This window comes from Lissotriton helveticus, chromosome 11 (assembly GCF_964261635.1).
Source record: "Lissotriton helveticus chromosome 11, aLisHel1.1, whole genome shotgun sequence".
NCBI classification, from domain to species: domain Eukaryota; kingdom Metazoa; phylum Chordata; class Amphibia; order Caudata; family Salamandridae; genus Lissotriton; species Lissotriton helveticus.
In genome coordinates, this window is record NC_136072.1 from 1,172,252,786 (window position 1) to 1,172,265,442 (window position 12,657).

Below are 12,657 nucleotides of genomic sequence, written 5' to 3' on the forward strand. Positions count from 1 at the left end.
CTCCCGTTAAAGGGACATGCAATTATTGTAAACAGCCAGGTCATTTTATAAACGAGTGTGCAGTTCTGAAACACAATATAGCCACTGGTAAAACTAAAGAAAGACCACGTCCGCCTAGACAAGAACAAGTTTCACAGACTTCTCAGCAACCACAGAATGCACAACAGACAGTTCCAGCACCGCAGCCTATTGCTGCAACACAGCATGTTACACAGCAGATGTACCAATATGCCCAGACAGAGTATCCAGAGTACCAACCGTATTCATGAAACAGCCTAGAGAGGGAGGTAGGCTTGCCTCTCATCGAGATACCTGTAGATCAAGAGGGTCCCTATGTGCATAGTCAAGTATTAGGGAAAGACAGAAAGTTTTTGATTGATACAGGGGCAAGTAGGACTACTATCAGTCATGACGAGGTTCCAGGGGCTCCGCTCTAAGGCTCTAAAAATGTTTCCCTTGGATTTTCAGGAAAGCCTATTGTAAACGAGATATCAAAGCCAGTTACTCTAGACGTTGGTCCATTGTCACGAACTACTGATTTATTACTTACGAAATCATGTCCAGAAAATTTGTTAGGTATTAAAACATTGAAAGAATTAGGTGCAGTTATTTGCTGTTCTCCAGAAGGAATACCTATGTTTTTAAGAGATTTTAAAGGTCACTATGTATTACGAGATTTTGATCCAAGATTGTCAAATGTTCCGCAGCATTTATGGGCGCAAGGTCCAACTGATGTAGGTTTTATGCGAATCACACCCCATCGTGTGACTCTCAAGCAAGGTATAGTCCTGCCACGAATCAGACAGTACAGATTGCCACCTGAGGCTGTAGCAGCCTTATCCAAAATTATTGACGAACTCATTGCTCAAGGAGTGGTCGTAGAAACTGACTCCAATGTATGTAATTCTCCTATCATTCCAGTCATGAAACGTACTGATCCAAATGCACCTCCAGTATATCGATTAGTGATTGACCTTCGAGAACTTAATAAATGTATCATACCCCAGTATCCAGTAGTCCCAGATATTTCATCTCTATTGACAGCTATTGATTCTGAAGCTAAATTTTTCACTGTAATAGACCTCAAGAATGCATTTTTCAGTGTTCCGATTCATCCAGACAGCCAGTACCTTTTCGGTTTTTGTTTAAATGGAAGGAGCTATAAATTCACACGAGCTCCTCAAGGTTTCACAGAAAGTCCTAGCATTTACAGTCAAGCACTTAAAAGACAACTAGATAATATTCACATGCCAACTGACACTGCCCTGCTCCAGTATGTAGATGATCTACTGATCACAGCCCGTTCTGAACGTGATTGCGAGCGAGCGTCACTTACAGTTCTGTATTTCCTAGCCGAGATGGGGCACAAGGTGTCCCCTTCAAAGCTCCAGTTCTGTGTCCAGCAAGTGATCTACTTAGGCCACTTACTGTCCAAGTGGGGTAGGCAGTTGACACCAGACCGTATCCAGTTGATAGCGAGTCTTCCACAGCCCAAGACACAGAAGGAGGTACGTGCTTTTATCGGCCTTACTTCTTACTGCAGACAATGGATTCCTCAGTATGCATTTCTAGCAAAGCCACTGATACAGTTAACGACACAGGAGCCAGCCGTATCGACTGTCCTCCCTTGGACATCTGAACATACACTTAGTTTTAATGAATTAAAGAAAGCTTTATGCCAAGCACCTGTTCTAGCTACACCGAACTACAGTAAGCCTTTTACACTTTTTGTCACAGAACGTGATGGTACTGCATTATCTGTTCTCACACAAGATCAAGCCGGACAGTACAAGCCTTGTGCTTATTTTTCGAGCACATTAGATCCAGTAGCCCAGGCTTTGCCTGCGTGCCTCAAGTCAGTTGCAGCCACAGCTCTAGCAATCAGACAAAGTGATTCCATAGTATTAGGACACTCCCTGACAGTACAAGTTCCACACTCCGTGGAAGTTCTTTTAAACCGAACACAGACTCAGCACTTGACAATTGCACGTTTAACAGGTTATGAACTGACACTATTCCAGCCACACATAGAAATCAGACGCTGCAACGTTCTAAATCCTGCTACTCTGTTACCGTCAGTTACTTCAAATCCTGCCACACATGACTGTGTGGAAGTCATTAACACTATGACTAAGCCAAGACAAGACCTGACAGACATTGCCTTACCTGATCCCGACCTGACACTTTATGTGGATGGTTCATGTATGAGAACAAGTACAGGAGAACTAGTAGCCGCGTATGCAGTGACTACTGACACTGAAGTTATTGAAACACACCGTATTGACACCCTGTCTGCTCAAGCAGCAGAGCTAGTTGCTCTGACCCAAGCCTGCATACGTGCCAAGAATCTGAAAGTAAACATATATACAGATTCACGTTACGCATTCGGAGTTGTACACGACTTCGGAGTGCTCTGGCAGGAGAGAGGTTTCATGACTTCTCATGGAACCAAGATTCAGCATGGTCTCCTCATTCAAGCTCTGTTAGATGCAATACATTTACCGACAGCTATCGCTATCATGAAGTGCAAAGCACACACGAAAGTTACAGACATTATTTCCCAAGGTAACGATCTAGCAGATCGAACAGCCAAGCTTACAGCTCAGACACAGACATCAACTCCAGAACAGACTACTTGTATGACAGTTAAGGACCCTACACAAGATGTCATAGACATACAGTTACATGCTACTCCTGAAGAAATCAAGAAATGGTCCGAACAAGGAGGGGTCCAGACAGATCAGGGATGGTTGACGAAGGGAAAAGCCACATGGTTTCTCCCCGACTCTATGGTTCAAGTCATTATCAATACCGCACATAGTCCAGCACACCTAGGAGAAAAAGCCATGTTAGACAGTATTCAGAACCTTTGGTCTAACAAGCACTTACGAGCTGCAGCCAAGCAGAAAGTCCGTACTTGTATGATATGTTGTCAATTCAATCCAGGTAAAAGTGTCCCGGTGGAACAAGGTGGATTCCAGCCCCCTGACCACCCTTTTGAAGTCCTCCAGATGGATTATATTCAGATGGAGCGATGTCGAGGTTTCAAATATGTCCTTGTAGTTGTATGCGCTTTGTCCAGGTGGACAGAAGCATATCCAGTTCCAGATTACACAGCAGCGACCACTGCCAAGCAGTTGGTTCGTGAATTCTTCCCCCGTTATGGACTCCCTAGGGTCGTGTATTCTGATAACGGCCAGCCATTCTCATCCGAGCTCATGAAACATGTTTCCCTCTTGTTAGGGTACCAGTGGAAGTTCCATTGTGTGCGCCATCCTGAAGCAGCCGGTCTCGTAGAGAGACATAATCAGACCCTGAAAATCCGTATTGCCAAGACATGTCAAGAGAAAGGTGTAGACTGGCTAGTTGCCCTGCCAGTTGCTCTATTCTACATGCGCATGGTCGCACACTCCAGATCAGGTCTGTCCCCTTATGAGGTCGTATTCGGCCGCCCCCCAAATATGTGGGGTACACCTAGACCTCGCAGTATTACAGACGTTTCCAGTAATATGTTGACAGATTACCTAGCTTCCTTGATGTCTGCCCTACACTCTTGTCGTTCACAGGTTGCCGCTGCATTTCCAGACAATACTGAAGTGAAACCGCACAAGGTCATCCCAGGGGATCTTGTATTCGTAAGGAACTTTGATCGTTCAAGTCCGCTGGAGCCTCGTTGGAAGGAGCCGAGACTAGTCCTTCTGACCACCCGTACGGCCGTGAAGTTGGAAGGCCGCAAGGGATGGGTCCATCTGTCGCATATCAAGAAATTCCATGGACTCCGTGAAAAGACTTTTGCCAAGAACATTTCTAAAGACTGTTCCATTTCTAAAGACTGCCTGAAACCAGACATTAATCTAAATCTCGAACTGAAAGTTCCTCTGTTAGAGAAAACTCCGCAGCAGGAGTATAAGTTAAAACTCCGGTCTAGTAAAATAAGTCAGCCAGTTTAATTGTCTAAGTCCCCCTCCGGTGAAACGGTTAGACAGGTATCTGACATGTATGAGATAGACCCCCATAGTGAGAGAGTTAGTCAAAACTCTGTCCGATGTATCGTTTTTCTAAGTTTTCTATTGTTTCTAAGTTTGATGGTTACCTGCACAAGTTATGCATTGCATTTATGTTTTCCAATTTCTCATGTAAATAAGTTTTCTAATGCTACAGTAGAGCACACATTCAGTGATCTGCCTCCTCACGAGTTATCCTATCGTCTTGCTATGCGTAATAACACGTTCATTAGAATGTTACATTATTCACACCAGACCAGAAATGCTACCAATTGTTGGGTGTGTGGTCGACTCCCCCCTTTCCAGACACTGAAGGGAGTTCTGCCACTCTTTCCTTATCCGTTTTCACATAATGGTTCGTGTGGAGCATGGTCCATGTTAACGTCATCTTCAAATGATATGTCCCTTCTGAATAGAACATGTTTTCCAGACAAGCAAGGTCTCTCCCATAGAACAGGGTTAGATCTAGAAAATGAAGTTTATAATTTAGGTAATTATTCTTCGAATTTTATGGTCCTGAATGTTCAGTCTGATACTACTCCAGACTTACCTGCTATTTCAGTATTACCAGTCAAAGGCGAATTATGTGTCAGAAATAATGGTTCCGTACATGTAGGACATAGTGATTGTACTACTACTGTCGAGTATAGTGACAGTGGGAAATCTATTTTCAAAGCTTCACGTCATTCTTATTTTGTTTGTGGTCAGACCGCATATGTTCGTCTGCCCCTCGATTGGGATGGAACATGTTACATTGCCTTCCTACTGCCACCAGTTTTTCTAGCCCCATCTGATTATCACAGAAACACACATCTAGTACATGTCAGACATAGAAGGGAGATTGAGTCCCCAATTGTCGATCAAACTGAAACTGCTCTAGAACAGTATACAGATTTCAATAGAGGTTTTTTTTTCTTTATAGGCCCTGTCCAGAATAGTAAGTCAATCCGTAGGTTAACGAGAACCCTTGAAGCAGTAGTGAATGAGACTACTTCTGCTCTAGGTAACTTAACCGAAGAGCAATCTGCTATGAGATTTGTCGTGCTCCAAAATCGTCTCGTTCTTGACGTCATACTGGCCGATAGAGGAGGAGCATGTAGAGTCATCGGATCTAGTTGCTGCATTTTCATTCCTAATAACGCGCCGTCTGTTTATTCAGCTATAACCAGACTTCATAAAATTGCCCATCAGTTACACCAGAATCCAGGCACCTGGACATGGTCCGGTTGGCTCTGGAGTATCTTATCTGCCTGGGGATGGAAAGTATTGTCATTCCTAGGTATTGCAGTAATGATCATATTCAGTTGCTGCCTCTGTATACAATGTGGCCCTGCAATTTGCGGCATTTGTGCCACCTCTTGTATTCCTAGTCCTAAGTCCCGTTCCAAGACAATTCGAGACGAGCAAATGATGCTGTATGAAATGATAGATGGTATCATGAATATAGATGTTTCCTGATGGAAACGTAGGGCACAAGGAGGGAATGTGGAAAAGTAAATTTTGCCATGTTATATGTGCCTACGTGTTCCCCATGTTATGTCATATGTGCATGATCGATATGCATGTATTCCCCTATGATCGATTAAAGACGCAATTACAGTTGTGTCCATCTCTAGTATGCCAGTTTCCCGTTTTCGTGAATACAACGAATATCCGGCCTATGTAAAGCTACGTTGCCACGTTTCACAGTGTGCACGTTAATTCATTGAAATATCCCCGTTTCTAGGCCTCAAAAGGGCCCGGACTCAGATTCAGCTCCTGTTTCCTGAACCCTCTCCGAGGAGCGATACAGCCCCCACCTGTATCCCTGACCCTTAGCTTACTTTCATGCCTCGCAGTGCCCGGCTCGGCCTGGCTCTGCCTCTCAGTCTGCCAGGAGTATGTTATGTTTCTAGTTATCAGTCCAGCCCTCCTTCTCTGCATTCCTAAGCTACTGAATCGCATTAATAGTTTCCGTCATGGTCTAGCCTTTATGTCTCCATGTAAGAGAAATACTGTATTAATATTCATAGAATATTCCCCGCACACGCACTACATGTAGGATTATGTATGCACCAGTCTTAATGTCTGTTAGCCTTTGCTCTGCTAACTTTTGGATTCTATCAACATGTTCTCTAAACACTAGATACTAGATAGGCTTTAGGTACATGTCGCTCTGACTCTCCAGACTTTAGTCTCCTCTTCTAGCGCAGAAGTCATAGCCCCCCAGTTCTCTCTAGTAACACGTCATTGTCAGTTTGCGCGCACCACTAGGTTAGAGGTCCCAGCTGCTCAGGTAGCCCCCTCCATGTTTCCGCCCCGTTTATGACATATTCTGTTACGTTTGCATCACATGTCTATGTATACGCCCTGTACACGCCTTCTTGTTACATCACTTCATGCCTTATCTTTCGCGACTGCTACAGACTCCGCCTACTGCTACGCCTACTGTATTGAATGCCAAGTATTTTGTTTAACTATATATACTAATGTACTGTTATTAAAAGTTATCCCTCCTTCCTTCCCTTATGCTCCCAGATCCTGCCCCCGGCAGCTGCCATCCCATTCCCATGCAGGCTGTCCTGTTCTTGTCCTTCATGCTTAATTAAAGCCTGTATACTCTAGCTACCTCGTATCTTGACTCTTATTTATTGAGCTATCTATTTGTATGAGTATCCTGAAAAATAGTACCGTAATTAATTATTTATTTACCACATGCAGAGCATCAGTTTGGGGTTCGAGAGGTACCCTCAAAGAGCCAGGTCCTGTCTGCAATGCATCAGTTTGGGGTTCGAGAGGTACCCTCAAAGAGCCAGGTCCTGTCTGAAATGCATCAGTTTGGGGTTCGAGAGGTACCCTCAAAGAGCCAGGTCCTTTCTGCAGAGCATCAGTTTGGGGTTCGAGAGGTACCCTCAAAGAGCCAGGTCCTGCCTGCAGAGCATCAGTTTGGGGTTCGAGAGGTACCCCCAGGAAGCCAGGTCCTGTCTGCAGAGCATCAGTTTGGGGTTTGAGAGGTACCCCCAGGAAGGCAGGGCCTGTCTGCAGAGCATCAGTTTGGGGTTCGAGAGGTACCCTCAAAGAGCCAGGTCCTGTCTGCAGAGCATCAGTTTGGGGTTCGAGAGGTCTCCTCAAAGAGCCAGGTCCTGTCTGCAGAGCATCAGTTTGGGGTTCGAGAGGTACCCTAAAAGAGCCAGGTCCTTTCTGCAGAGCATCAGTTTGGGGTACGAGAGGTACCCTCAAAGAGCCAGGTCCTTTCTGAAGAGCATCACTTTGGGGTTCGAGAGGTACCCTCAAAGAGCCAGATCCTGCCTGCAGAGCATCAGTTTGGGGTTCGAGAGGTACCCCCAGGAAGCCAGGTCCTGTCTGCAAAGCATCAGTTTGAGGTTCAAGAGGTACCCTCATAGAGCCAGGTCTTGACTGCGGAGCATCAGTTTGAGGTACCCTCAAAGAGCCAGGTCCTGTCTGCAGAGCATCAGTTTGGGGTTCGAGAGGTACCCTCAAAGAGCCAGGTCCTGTCTGCAGAGCATCAGTTTGTTGTTCGAGAGGTACCCTCAGAGCCAGGTTCTGTCTGCAGAGCATCAGTTTGGGGTTCGAGAGGTACCCCCCAGGAAGGCAGGGCCTGTCTGCAGAGCATCAGTTTGGGGTTCGAGAGGTACCCTCAAAGAGCCAGGTCGTGTCTGCAGAGCATCAGTTTGGGGTTCGAGAGATCCCCTCAAAGAGCCAGGTCCTGTCTGCAGTGCATCAGTTTGAGGTTCGAGAGGCACCCTCAAAGAGCAAGGTCCTATCTGCAGAGCATCAGTTTGGGGTTCGAGAGGTACCCTCAAAGAGTCAGGTCCTGTCTGCAGAGCATCAGTTTGGGGTACGAGAGGTACCCTCAAAGAGCCAGGTCCTGTCTGCAGAGCATCAGTTTGGGGTTCGAGAGGCCTCCTCAAAGAGCCAGGTCCTGTCTGCAGAGCATCAGTTTGAGGTTCGAGAGGCACCCTCAAAGAGCCAGGTCCTGTCTGCGGAGCATCAGTTTGGGGTTCGAGAGGTACCCTCAAAGAGCCAGGTCCTGTCTGCAGAGCATCAGTTTGAGGTTCGAGAGGTAACCTCAAAGAGCCAGGCCCTGTCTGCAGAGCATCAGTTTGAGGTTCGAGAGGTACCCTCAAAGAGCCAGGTCTTGACTGCGGAGAATCAGTTTGAGGTACCCTCAAAGAGCGAGGTCCTGTCTGCAGAGCATCAGTTTGGGGTTCGAGAGGTACCCCCAGGAAGCCAGGTCCTGTCTGCAGAGCATCAGTTTGAGGTTCAAGAGGTACCCTCATAGAGCCAGGTCTTGACTGCGGAGCATCAGTTTGAGGTACCCTCAAAGAGCCAGGTCCTGTCTGCAGAGCATCAGTTTGGGGTTCGAGAGGTACCCTCAAAGAGCCAGGTCCTGTCTGCAGAGCATCAGTTTGGGGTTCGAGAGGTACCATCAGAGCCAGGTTCTGTCTGCAGAGCATCAGTTTGGGGTTCGAGAGGTACCCTCCAGGAAGCCATGGCCTGTCTGCAGAGCATCAGTTTGGGGTTTGAGAGGTCCCCTCAAAGAGCCAGGGCCTGTCTGCAGAGCATCAGTTTGGGGTTCGAGAGGTACCCTCAAAGAGCCAGGGCCTGTCTGTAGAGCATCAGTTTGGGGTTCGAGAGGTACCCTCAGGAAGCTAGGTCCTGTCTGGAGAGCATCAGTTTGGGGTTCAAGAGGTACCCTCAAAGAGCCAGGGCCTGTCTGCAGAGCATCAGTTTGGGGTTCGAGAGGTACACTCAGGAAGCTAGGTCCTGTCTGGAGAGCATCAGTTTGGGGTTCGAGAGGTACCCTCAAAAATCCAGGTCCTGTCTGCGGAGCATCAGTTTGGGGTTCAAGAGGTACCCTCAAAGAGCCAGGTCGTGTCTGCAGAGCATCATTTTGGGGTTCGAGAGATCCCCTCAAAGAGCCAGGTCCTGTCTGCAGTGCATCAGTTTGAGGTTCGAGAGGTACCCTCAAAGAGCAAGGTCCTATCTGCAGAACATCAGTTTGGGGTTCGAGAGGTACCCTCAAAGAGTCAGGTCCTGTCTGCAGAGCATCAGTTTGGGGTTCGGGAGGTACCCTCAAAGAGCCAGGTCCTGTCTGCAGAGCATCAGTTTGGGGTTCGAGAGGCCTCCTCAAAGAGCCAGGTCCTGTCTGCAGAGCATCAGTTTGAGGTTCGAGAGGCACCCTCAAAGAGCCAGGTCCTGTCTGCGGAGCATCAGTTTGGGGTTCGAGAGGTACCCTCAAAGAGCCAGGTCCTGTCTGCAGAGCATCAGTTTGAGGTTCGAGAGGTAACCTCAAAGAGCCAGGCCCTGTCTGCAGAGCATCAGTTTGAGGTTCGAGAGGTACCCTCAAAGAGCCAGGTCTTGACTGCGGAGAATCAGTTTGAGGTACCCTCAAAGAGCGAGGTCCTGTCTGCAGAGCATCAGTTTGGGGTTCGAGAGGTACCCCCAGGAAGCCAGGTCCTGTCTGCAGAGCATCAGTTTGAGGTTCAAGAGGTACCCTCATAGAGCCAGGTCTTGACTGCGGAGCATCAGTTTGAGGTACCCTCAAAGAGCCAGGTCCTGTCTGCAGAGCATCAGTTTGGGGTTCGAGAGGTACCCTCAAAGAGCCAGGTCCTGTCTGCAGAGCATCAGTTTGGGGTTCGAGAGGTACCATCAGAGCCAGGTTCTGTCTGCAGAGCATCAGTTTGGGGTTCGAGAGGTACCCGCCAGGAAGCCATGGCCTGTCTGCAGAGCATCAGTTTGGGGTTTGAGAGGTCCCCTCAAAGAGCCAGGGCCTGTCTGCAGAGCATCAGTTTGGGGTTCGAGAGGTACCCTCAAAGAGCCAGGGCCTGTCTGTAGAGCATCAGTTTGGGGTTCGAGAGGTACCCTCAGGAAGCTAGGTCCTGTCTGGAGAGCATCAGTTTGGGGTTCAAGAGGTACCCTCAAAGAGCCAGGGCCTGTCTGCAGAGCATCAGTTTGGGGTTCGAGAGGTACACTCAGGAAGCTAGGTCCTGTCTGGAGAGCATCAGTTTGGGGTTCGAGAGGTACCCTCAAAAATCCAGGTCCTGTCTGCGGAGCATCAGTTTGGGGTTCAAGAGGTACCCTCAAAGAGCCAGGTCGTGTCTGCAGAGCATCATTTTGGGGTTCGAGAGATCCCCTCAAAGAGCCAGGTCCTGTCTGCAGTGCATCAGTTTGAGGTTCGAGAGGTACCCTCAAAGAGCAAGGTCCTATCTGCAGAACATCAGTTTGGGGTTCGAGAGGTACCCTCAAAGAGTCAGGTCCTGTCTGCAGAGCATCAGTTTGGGGTTCGGGAGGTACCCTCAAAGAGCCAGGTCCTGTCTGCAGAGCATCAGTTTGGGGTTCGAGAGGACTCCTCAAAGAACCAGGTCCTGTCTGCAGAGCATCAGTGTGGGGTTCGAGAGGTCCCCTCAAAAAGCCAGGTCCTGTCTGCAGAGCATCAGTTTGAGGTTCGAGAGGCACCCTCAAAGAGCCAGGTCCTGTCTGCGGAGCATCAGTTTGGGGTTCGAGAGGTACCCTCAAAGAGCCAGGTCCTGTCTGCAGAGCATCAGTTTGGGGTTCAAGAGATCCTCTCAAAGAGCCAGGTCCAGTCTGCAGAGCATCAGTTTGGGGTTTGAGAGGTCTCCTCAAAGAGCCAGGTCCTGTCTGCGGAGCATCAGTTTGGAGTTCGAGAGGTACCCTCAAAGAGCCAGGTCCTGTCTGCAGAGCATCAGTTTGGGGTTCGAGAGGTCCCCTCAAAGAGCCAGGTCCTGTCTGCAGAGCATCAGTTTGGATCCGAGAGGTACCCTCAAAGAGCCAGGTCCTGTCTGCAGAGCATCAGTTTGGGGTTCGAGAGGTACCCTCAAAGAGCCAGGTCCTGCCTGCAGAGCATCAGGTAGGGGTTTGAGAGGTACCCCCAGGAAACCAGGTCCTGTCTGCATAGCATCTGTTTGGGGTTCGAGAGGTCCCCTCAAAGAGCCAGGTCCTGTCTGCAGAGCATCAGTTTGGGGTTCGAGAGGTGCCCTCAAAGAGCCAGGTCCTGTCCGCAGAGCATCAGTTTGAGGTTCGAGAGGTACGCTCAAAGAGCCAGGTCCTGTCTGTACAGCATCAGTTTGAGGTTCGAGAGGTACCCCCAGGAAGCCAGGTCCTGTCTGCAGAGCATCAGTCTGATGCACCCTCAAAGAGTCAGGTCCTGTCTGCAGAGCATCAGTTTGGGGTTCGAGAGGTACCCTCAAAGAGCCAGGTCCTGTCTGCAATGCATCAGTTTGGGGTTCGAGAGGTACCCTCAAAGAGCCAGGTCCTTTCTGCAGAGCATCAGTTTGGGGTTCGAGAGGTACCCTCAAAGAGCCAGGTCCTGCCTGCAGAGCATCAGTTTGGGGTTCGAGAGGTACCCCCAGGAAGCCAGGTCCTGTCTGCAGAGCATCAGTTTGGGGTTTGAGAGGTACCCCCAGGAAGGCAGGGCCTGTCTGCAGAGCATCAGTTTGGGGTTCGAGAGGTACCCTCAAAGAGCCAGGTCCTGTCTGCAGAGCATCAGTTTGGGGTTCGAGAGGTCTCCTCAAAGAGCCAGGTCCTGTCTGCAGAGCATAAGTTTGGGGTTCGAGAGGTACCCTAAAAGAGCCAGGTCCTTTCTGCGGAGCATCAGTTTGGGGTTCGAGAGGTAGCCTCAAAGAGCCAGGTCCTTTCTGAAGAGCATCACTTTGGGTTTCGAGAGGTACCCTCAAAGAGCCAGATCCTGCCTGCAGAGCATCAGTTTGGGGTTCGAGAGGTACCCACAGGAAGCCAGGTCCTGTCTGCAAAGCATCAGTTTGAGGTTCGAGTGGTACCCTCATAGAGCCAGGTCTTGACTGCGGAGCATCAGTTTGAGGTACCCTCAAAGAGCCAGGTCCTGTCTGCAGAGCATCAGTTTGGGGTTCGAGAGGTACCCTCAGAGCCAGGTTCTGTCTGCAGAGCTTCAGTTTGGGGTTTGAGAGGTACCCCGAGGAAGGCAGGGCCTGTCTGCAGAGCATCAGTTTGGAGTTCGAGAGGTACCCTCAAAGAGCCAGGTCGTGTCTGCAGAGCATCAGTTTGGGGTTCGAGAGATCCCCTCAAAGAGCCAGGTCCTGTCTGCAGTGCATCAGTTTGAGGTTCGAGAGGTACCCTCAAAGAGCAAGGTCCTATCTGCAGAGCATCAGTTTGGGGTTTGAGAGGTACCCTCAAAGAGTCAGGTCCTGTCTGCAGAGCATCAGTTTGGGGTTCGAGAGGTACCCTCAAAGAGCCAGGTCCTGTCTGCAGAGCATCAGTTTGGGGTTCGAGAGGCCTCCTCAAAGAGCCAGGTCCTGTCTGCAGAGCATCAGTTTGGGGTTCGAGAGGTCCCCTCAAACAGCCAGGTCCTGTCTGCAGAGCATCAGTTTGGAGTTCGAGAGGTACCCCCAGGAAGCCAGGTCCTGTCTGCAGAGCATCAGTCTGAGGTTCGAGAGGTACCCTCAAAGAGCCAGGTCCTGAATGCGGAGCATCAGTTTGGGGTTCGAGAGGTACCCTCAAAAAGCCAGGTCCTGTCTGCAGAGCATCGGTTTGGGGTTCGAGAGGTCCCCTAAAAGAGCCAGGTCCTGTCTGCAGAGCATCAGTTTGGGGTTCGAGAGATCCCCTCAAAGAGCCAGGTCCTGTCTGCAGAGCATCAGTTTGGGGTTTGAGAGGTCTC